Consider the following 10,227-nt stretch of genomic DNA (forward strand, 5'->3'; position numbering starts at 1 on the left):
TGAAAGGGGTTGAGTGCAACCCTCGTCCATTGGGACGCCACAACGTGGAAGTAGGCAAGTGTTACTTGGCCGAACCACGGGATAAAATCATGTGTCTCTTGTGATTGCTTTCTCTGTGATTGTTTTGTCCACAAGAACTCGCCTCAAAACTACTTAGTCGCACTAACATCTCTATAACTGTGATACCCCAATTTTCTGAAAAGAAGTTAAACTTATTTTTCTCTTTTCTTTCATGTTCTGTGGCATTGGGGTTTGGAGTTTCAGGAGGCATTCCTCAGAAAACAGTAGATCTTTTGGCATATTTTCCGCTGGGGTCGGGAGCTCAAAGGGGAGAGCGAGTTTGGGCCATTGATCTCGATCCTGTGGATGGGAAGCCTCCCCCTCTCCTCCCCAACCCAAGCCACCCCCTCTCCTTCTCCCCAATTGGTTGCGGCCGCCCCCTCCCTCTCTAGTTCTCCTCCCCATTGGCAGACGCCCCCTACCCTCTCCATGGCCCCCTCCTCCCTCTAGATCCCCCCCCCCACGCAGCAAGGATCGAGAAGAGGAGGAGCACGTTGAATTGAAGAGGAAGAGAGGATCAAGGAGATGTTCTTCCCCATCTCTTCTTCAAGATTTTCTTGGGGAAAACCCTAGGTATGGATGAAATCCTTGTTCCTCCCTGTAATTATGTGCTTTTGGAGGTTGTGGATCATGGGGATTAAAGGATTAGAGGTTGGATTAGATGTGGGCTTAGGTTTTGATCTCGAATTTAGTTTTCTGCGGAATGACAAATTCGACAGTTTCTGTTCATGCCAGTTTTCCGTGGTCTTAGTGGCCTCAAAAAAATGAAAAGTCTATACCTGAGTCGTAGATAATTTGTATATCTTTCCGTGTCCGTGAAGAACACCTCAATCCGACATCAGATCAGAAAGTTATTACAGTTTTATTATAGCAGTTTTTCAGTCTCATAATTCTGTGCAGAATCTGTTCTCTTAAGATTTAGGCAATTTTATCAACAGAATTCAACCTTGGGTTTGTAAGCAAAGCTGTATATAATTTCATAAGCTTTCCCGATTGTTAAAAATTGCATTCATATGAATTATGAAACTCTAGTTATGTTTGTTTTACTGTGTCTATTCCTGTTTGCCTGACAAAAATGAGCTTATCTGTTCACTGGTAGGTTTCATCATGTAAATGGCCGAATTGGCTCTTCCAACTATGGAGACTTCTGTAGAGGGATAAAAGTTCTTACTGACAGTAGAATTTCATCATTTTTGGTTGAGTGATTTGTGAGATATCGAATTTTGAAGTTAACTATGCTGATGTCTGAAACAGATTCAGTCAGTTATCTTGTCAGATGTTTTAGAACTTATAGATGGCAGAAATTAATTATCCATTGAACACCGAAGTTGTAGGGTATTTTGTGTAGATACTCTTGGATTATTTGTTTGATATCACCACTGTTATAATTTTAAAGATACAAAATTAAAAAACAGCGCTGCTGCTGTATGGCATGTGGTTCAGGGTGGGAGGCTTTCCACCAGGTCTTGGTTTCATGTGTAGGAGCGATTTGTTGATTGTTAGCAAATTTTTGTGAAATATTTGTACTAAGTTTTATGCCCGCTAGCAGGTGGCTACACTCTAGATCATGCCTAGTACATTTCTTCTTCTTCGATGAAGGCAAGTGAATGTAGCGATGGTTGCTTCGGTTCTGACCTGTTATTTCTATTGCCTACACTCTAATATTCAGAAGTATTGGATTCTTTCATAATTGGACTCTATGGTGATGCTTTACTTGCTTGCATTATACTGATGCTCAATCATAAATTGATGATGATTATGATTCGAGTATGACTCATGAGATTAATTCACACCCCTGAAGGTAAATGAAGTATTATTTGAGGTTGGTATTGTATCTGAAGGTAAATGAAGTATTATTTGAGATTGGTATTGTATCTGAAGGTAAATGAAGTATTATTTGAGGTTGTATTATATGTGAAGGAAGTGAAGTATATTGATAAATGCATCATGCCATATAGATTGCATGATTCACTTGCATCTGAAGTTGGGTCGTGACCTATGGTCCGACCGTACCGGTACAACTTAGCATCGTACGTTGCCCGAGGAGGGGTACGATGCGGCTTCATACCCTTAGAGGTATTAAGGCAGAGGACATATGCATTGCATTCATTGAAGTGATATTTGCAGATGATGTGGTTTTATACCTTCAGAGGTATGAAGACAGAGTACCTACACTTTGTGTTCCTATCCATACATTGAAGTGATATTTGCAGGTTTTGTTGACGCAGGGAAGTGTTATAGAACCTATGGTGGTTGTTCGAGGAAATGAGATGGTATTGGTTATATTGGGACTACTAAGTTCTATATTTACAAGTATTTCTGATCTTAATTGTGATTCTTTTAAAATGTTGATTAATTCAATTTGTGGTTTAAATATCTCGTCAAAACAATCCGCTTGCTGAGATGTTTTATCTCACTTTTGCATTACTCAATGCAGGTGCTTCTTGCTCATCCAGGGAAGTGGAAAGTAGCAGCACATCCACCTTCACTCTCATAATAACGCTGCTTAGGTGCAGTCATGATTTAATTAGAAGCTTCTTGTCAAAGGATGTTTGTTTCTAACTAGTTGTGCGCACTGGTTAATTTAGTTCATGCCGTTATGGTTGTCTTCCCATTGCTAGCAGATTATTAATGTTGATTATGGTTTCTTATCATGATAGCTATTTATACTTTGTTGCTTCTCCGTTTATGCAATTTTCAAAGGAGATGCTGTCGAAATTTTATATACGAATGTTAGAGGTGTAGTTTAGTAGCATTCTGGGGTGTTTGTGGATCCCGAGTGTTACAGTTGGTATCAAAGCATAGGCTTTAGATTCTTGGCAATTTGAAGATAATTTTGACACACTTGCACATATAGAAAGGGTATGGGTTCAAATATCTTTGATATATGTTAATGTCTTTGAAGTGCAGATGAAATAATTTCACCCTCCCTATTCCTTTACGGTGGTGTGGTAAGTTGTTTATGACTTAATGCCTGATATATTCATTTCTAAAAATTTTGATATTGTTTTATTAATGCGATTGATATCGCTGGTCTTTTGTGAGATTGAAGTTGATATTATGCTTCTGATATACATGTATGCCTATGTTGTTTTCAACATGTTTTTCATGGTTGAGTTTTATTACAATAATATTGTTATATATGCTTGATTGAGGATGTTTCTAAGAGGAGTGTGAATTGCGTGTTTTAGGTTACAAGGTAACCATTAATTTGAATTAAGTTGTTGGGCTATTGGTGGTAGCTCCAACTATCTTTGCAAAGAATGATTGTTTATGTCGAGAAACCAGTTCTAAAAGAAATGAATATTGGTACTTTTATATGGATTTTGGGGGAAGTCTTTACATAGCCAGAATGGCTTACATGTCTCTCTTCTATCGTGTGTTTTAGTAGCCACAAAGCCTAGATGTGGTTTAAAGTGGTTGCATGTTAGTCATGCTAATTGTAGAATAAAATCTTTGATTTTCTTGATCCATCGATTATGTATTAATACGTTGAGGATCTGATGGTTCTCTCCCCAATGCATGTTTGTGGAGCCATTGTTGGACCACTTATCTATTGGTTTGAATGAAGTCATTGCCTAGCCTAGAGTTGGTTGTGTGTGGTTAGTCACATATTTCTAAATGATGTGGTTTTTACATCAGCTTGAGATGTTTGCCAAATGTGTGAAGGATTACGGGGTTAGTATTGACCCTTTAGGTCTGGTACTTTGAGTGCATCATATGATAGAATGAAATGTAAGTTTCTAAACTACAGTAGATGAAGACTTATATTATGTGTAGGTTAACCTTACTAGTTGGATATTTTTCTTAGTTGAGATGTTGAATGAAGTATAGTGACATGGGTTAAGCAAGTATTGTGTTGTTGTTGGGCTGTCAGTGCTCTATGTAGAGTTTTTGGCATTTCTTCGATGAACTGTGCCGCGCAAGATGTTATTGGCTTCTTGTCGGCTTTATTGCTCCATTAGTTATGTAGATTTTCTCCCTTTTGCTGGGGTGCAAAGTATGTTAGATTACATGATTATCTTTTCATTATGGCAAGAACAAGGTTTAGGAAGATTAGGAGTTTTGTTTCAATAGAACTACTTGTTTTCGTGGTGCTGTGAGGTGAGGTGTTTGATCTTCTTATACATTCATCTGGTGTGGATGTTTCACCATTGAATTAAAATGAATTGTTAAAGTTGGTAAAGGGTGTGCTTAGTGTGTATTACCCCTTCATAAAAGAGTGTCGTTTTAAGACATTGATGCTGATGTATGGCTGCATCCAAATTTGATGTTGTGAAATCGTAGTGTTGATTGCATCTATGACTTGGGTTGAGCTCTTGATGTTAGGTTATGTAGTTTCCTTAGACAATTAGTCAATGTAGAAGTTCTTGTGTTAATTAATACCAATAATGGACCCATGTTTTGCATGGTGCTGCTATATGGGGTACCTTGGATGTTTTGTTTGAGTGGTCGAATTCGAGGATGAATTCTTTTTAAGGGGGGTAGAGTGTGATACCCCAATTTTCTAAAAAGAAGTTAAACTTATTTTTCTCTTTTCTTTCATGTTCTGTGGCATTGGGGTTTGGAGTTTCAGGAGGCATTCCTTAGAAAACAGTAGATCTTTTGGCATTTTTTCCGCTGGGGTAGGGAGCTCAAAGGGGAGAGCGAGTTTGGGCCATTGATCTCGATCCGGTGGATGGGAGGCCTCCCCCTCTCCTCCCCAACCCTAGCCACCCCCTCTCCTTCTCCCCAATTGGTTGCAGCTGCCCCCTCCCTCTCTTGATCTCCTCCCCATTGGCAGCCGCCCCCTACCCTCTCCATGGCCCCTCCTCCCTCTAGATCCCCCACACAGCAAGGATCGAGAAGAGGAGGAGCACGTTGAATTGAAGAGGAAGAGAGGATCAAGGAGATGTTCTTCCCCATCTCTTCTTGAAGATTTTCTTGGGGAAAACCCTAGGTATGGATGAAATCCTTGTTCCTCCCTGTAATTATGTGCTTTTGGAGGTTGTGGATCATGGGGATTAAAGGATTAGAGGTTGGATTAGATGTGGGGTTAGGTTTTGATCTCGAATTTAGTTTTCTGCGGAATGGCAGATTCGACAGTTTCTGTTCATACCAGTTTTCCGTGGTCTTAGTGGCCTTAGAAAAATGAAACTATATATGAGTCGTAGATAATTTGTAGATATTTCTGTGGCCGTGAAGAACACCTCAATCAGACATCAGATCAGAAAGTTATTGCAGTTTTATTATAGCAATTTTTCAATCTCTTAATTCTGTGCATAATCTGTTCTCTTAAGATTTAGGCAATTTTATCAACAAAATTCAACCTTGGGTTTGTAAGAAAAGTTGTAGATAATTTCATAAGCTTTCCAAATTGTTAAAAAGTGCATTCATATGAATTATGAAACTCCAGTTATGTTTTTTACTATGGATGTTCCTGTTTGCCTAACAAAAATGAGTGGGTCTGTTCACTGGTAGGTTTCATCAGGTAAATTACCGAATTGGCTCTTCCAACTATGGAGACTTCTGTAGAGGGATAAAAATTCATACTGGCAGTAGAATTTCATGATTTTTGGTTGAGTGGTTTGTGAGATATCGAATTTTGAAGTTAACTATGCTGCTGTCTAAAACAGATTCAGTCAGTTATCTTGTCAGATGTTTTAGAACTTATAGATGGCAGAATTTAATTATCCATTGAATACCGAAGTTGTAGGGTATTTTGTGTAGATACTCCTAGATTATTTGTTTGATATCACCACTGTTGGGGACTTGCTCTCAAATGCTATAAATTAAGAACAAGGCAACACAAAGGATATTAAACGTTAAAGTCCTTCGTCCTTCGGAGCACTATTTCCCTTGGGATATAATACTTTTCGGACGAAGGTTATGAGGGACAGACCTTCATTAACACATCATATAATAATGAAGAAGGAATTATATAGAATGTAATATACACAATTATGTATAATTAACAATTCGATACTATACTATATTATTATTATGGAAACATTGAAATGATATAGAATTACAAATGTACCTTCGGCTTAAAAGAAGGTAAAAGTACAAGTGTGACGCAAAAGTAAGTGCCAAGTCAGCGTGAACAGTACGGGAGCACTGTTCACCTATTTATAGGCACGGGACACAGCCCATGTAAAATTACATCCATGCCCTTTACATTTGGTAGTAATTCTATAGTAATCCACCGAGGTCTGAATAGCCTTTTCATCTTTAAGTCGGTTTCCTTTTCTGCTATTACGCCGAAGCTTTCCTGCTTACAGCTTCGATGCTGTGTTGACCTTCGTACTCTTTGGGCTTCTCCCACTGTGGTACCGATTCGAGTCCGAAGATACCTGTTTACACATTATACTCCAGAAACATTGTTAAATCATATTTTTGAGGACCTTCGGAAGCCGAAGGCCCCCAACAGTAGCCCCTCGCAATATTAATTTGTTAGATTAATAAATTTAAATTGCGACATGGACGAAGGCCTTAAGCCGAAGGTCCGAAAAAACACCTTTCCTTTGCTACAATAGCAACATTCACTGACAAGCGGGGCTTTCCAATTTTCAATGTACTGGGTGTATAAATAAGAGCATACCACGAGCTCAGTTGGCATGCTTTCTTGCCATCTGCTCTTGCTTACTCAATTTTTAGCTCTTGCGCACCAACACTTGCTTGGCTTTTTAAGTTTTCAAGCTTCGGCTTTGAAAACAGTTTTTTTTAGTATTTTCGAAGATGTCTGAAGATAAAAAGGCTGCTATCGAGATGAAGTTGAGTCTCTCTGAAGAGAAAAACCTGGGGTTTCTTGAAGCAATGTCGAAAACCAATACAGAAAAGATCACCAAAGAGATTTTAGAGGGTTTATCTGAAGATACTGATGACAGCGATAGTTATGATGCGGATAGTGGTGGTGAAGACTCCGAAGATCGCCCTTGGCGACCAAGCCATGCGGTTTTCGGCAAATCAAGTATCAAAGAAAATCACCTTGTCAACATGAGAGGAAGATATTTCCGGGACTTGTCTGTTGTGAGGGTCGACGAAGGAGAGAAAACTTGTCCGACCCCTGAGGAAAATGAAGTCGTAGTATTCCGAAGCTTTTTGAAAGCTGGACTATGATTTCCCCTGAGCAGCTTTGTCGTAGAGGTGCTGAAAATATTTGAAATCTATCTTCACCAACTTACCCCCGAAGCAATCATAAGGATGAATATCTTCGTGTGGGCCGTGAGAAGCCAAGGTCTGGAACCTGATGCGAAAAGTTTCTGCAACATACACGAATTGTTATACGAGACAAAACCCTGGGGTAAGGAGCAATATCACAATAATTTCGGCTGCTACAGTTTTGTCTCTCGGTCCGGGTCAAGCTGTCCCGTGCCAACCTTTCGGAAGAGATGGCCCGGCGACTGGATGACAGAATGGTTTTATGTGAAGAATGACCTGAAAACACGGGAAGATATTAAAGGTATAATTATGCGCCCTATTTGGCAACGCTTCGGCCTGCGGAAGCCGAAGGTTGAAATGAACGAGGCTGCCGAAGAATGCCAAAGAGCCTTCGGGATTATTTGCTCTTTTATTGGAACGAGAGATCTGGTTCAAGAGCATATTGCCTTCAGAGTATGGCCGCTCGCGGAAAAATGGGAAATGCCGCAAGAGACCATAAAGGAGGCTGACGAAGGTGGACTTATCAGGCTGAAGTATACTTTCAAATTTGGAGATAAATTCGTTGAGCCAGATGATGACTGGTTGAAAAGCATTGAAAATTTAAGTGATGAACTACTTGGGGTTTATTCAAAGGCCGAAGATACTGCATTGTCAGCAGCCTTCGGAGGCCGGAAAAAGAAAAGACTGAATCGAGTGTTTGATGCAATTGGGTTCGTGTACCCCGACTACCACTATCCAGCGCGGGGCCAAAAAAGAAAAAACGCAACTTCTGCACAGAAAACTGCTTCAGCCGCTCCCAGCGAGCCAGCGCCGAAGAGACAAAGGGTAAAGGTTCTCACACACCGGCCACGCTACATTGAACCAGCTACAGTGCCTGAGTTCGCCGGTGAAACCTCTTCGGCCACTGATATTAAAGAACCAACTTCAGTGCCGAAGATCGAAGAAAAAACTGAAGCACCCTCAGCAAAGAAAGCAGAAAAACCGAGAACTGAAGGAACGAAAATATTGGAAATTTTAAGTCCTTCAGCAAGTGTTGAGACAACAAAAAACCAAAAGGGCCCAGCGGTGACCCCGAAAAGAAAAAGAATGGTCAATGTGCTAGATGTTCTAGAGACAATTAAGTCTTCAAGCACAACTCCGAAGAAGGCTGTTGAAACTTCCGAAGCGGAAACTGAAATTTTTGATACTAAAGCTCCAAAGCAACAAACTGAGGCTGAAGCTGGGCCTTCAGAGCCCATGAAGGTAAAATCCTTGGAAATCGAGGAAGAAGAAAAAATGACGGAGCCAATTCTTGTTGAAGAAATCAGTGTTGTTGCCCCCGAAGCATCCCCCAAAGTCCTTGATTATATTGTTCGACATGCTTCGGGGAAAAAGTTATCAGAAGAAGTTTTTGAAGCTAATCACTATGCCAAAGAATTGAAATATCCGAAGGGGGCACTAGTGTTCAATGGTACAAATGAAGAAGATTTCCTATACTGCCTCCCGGATAACAAGGAATTACTCGTCTGCCGGGAAATGGCCCGAAGCATGGGGTTTCCGAAGCTGGAGGCTGGCCTCTGCGCGATGACAAAGGACGATCTTGCGGACAGCCTTGCGTATAATAGCCTGAAGGTGCGAGATCTGCGCATTTGGAAACTTTATGATTTGAAATTTATTCTTTTACTCTTATACTAACTCTTTTACATATAGGGTTTAATTCTAAGCAACGCGCTGAGAGCGCAAAAGAATGCCGAAGACGAGAGCTATGAAATTGCTTTTAACAACCTTCGAACAGAGGTTATCAAACTAAGAAACGAAGCCTTGGAAAAGGACAAAATTCTAGTTACACTGGTGGATAAAATAAAGGAGGACGAAGCTGCCTCTAAAGCACAAGCTGCAGCTCAAAAGCACGAGATTGACGATCTCCGGAAGCAATTAGCCTGAGCTAAAGAGGAACGCATACTTGAAGAAACAAAGCGAGAACTTAGCGACCAATGGGCAAGTCATTTAGAAGGAACTGTTGAAGAGCTTCGTTCGTCCAAGAAAAGATGCTATAACAAATCTATGGAGTGTGTTAAGAAAATGAAAGCTAGCTTCGCCAGCGTTGGCGCATTCTCGAGCGAAGAAAACTTTACAAGAGGCAACCCCGAAGGTCCCATCGAATGGATTAATCACGAAGCTGAGGCCTTTGAAGAAATTTTAAATAGCCGCGGAGACATCTGCGCTTTTTCAGGTGCTAGGGGGATTGCCACCATTTTGGAGAAAAAGGGCTGCGAGCATGTAAAGATTTTAGCGCAATCCGAAGCTACCTTGCCCTTCGAAGATGCAAAAGATCCTTCAGCCGAAGCTAGCATGGTTGGTGGAAAATTTTTCACCGATATCTGGGATAATGGTGGTCGAGAAATGGCCCGAGAAATTATCCAAAAAAGCGAAAAAAGGATCCATGATGCTAGAGAAGTAGCAAAGGCTGCTGAGAAAAGCGCAGAGCCCGAAGGGCAAATAGGTATTAACTAATGGTTTTTATTGTGTTGTAATTTTTGATTTTAAACTTCATTCGCCATTTGTAATAGCAATGTAGCCGTATCCTGTCCTCCCTCAGATCCTACCAAAGCGCCTCTAGGCCCTCAGCCGAAAGATGACGACGAAATTAAAAAGATGGCTGAAGCTATCATGGATCAAGTTGTTAATCAACTCCTGAACGAAGCTGCGGAAGTTGTACTTAGGGAAGACTAAGTGCCATTGTAAAAACTTCTGAAATGTAATATGTGTAATATCTTGTAACCCTGAATGTAATATACTTGTTTTTTATGGTTCAATTCTTTACGATGCATGAAATTTTACATACATACCGTTTTTGAGTCTTTGACGAAAAAAACACCTTCCCTTCTTTTCATGCTTCGTGAAGAAGAATTTTCATTTATCACAACAATACCCATAGTGCTCTGATGAAGAATATCCAAGCTTCGTGAAAATATTTTCCGAAGCTACATTCCGAAGACTAATATTGTATCTCCTTGTGACTTAGCATGTTTTCCCTTTTTCAAATCA

Source organism: Zea mays, chromosome 3 (genome assembly GCF_902167145.1).
Source record: "Zea mays cultivar B73 chromosome 3, Zm-B73-REFERENCE-NAM-5.0, whole genome shotgun sequence".
Lineage (NCBI taxonomy): Eukaryota > Viridiplantae > Streptophyta > Magnoliopsida > Poales > Poaceae > Zea > Zea mays.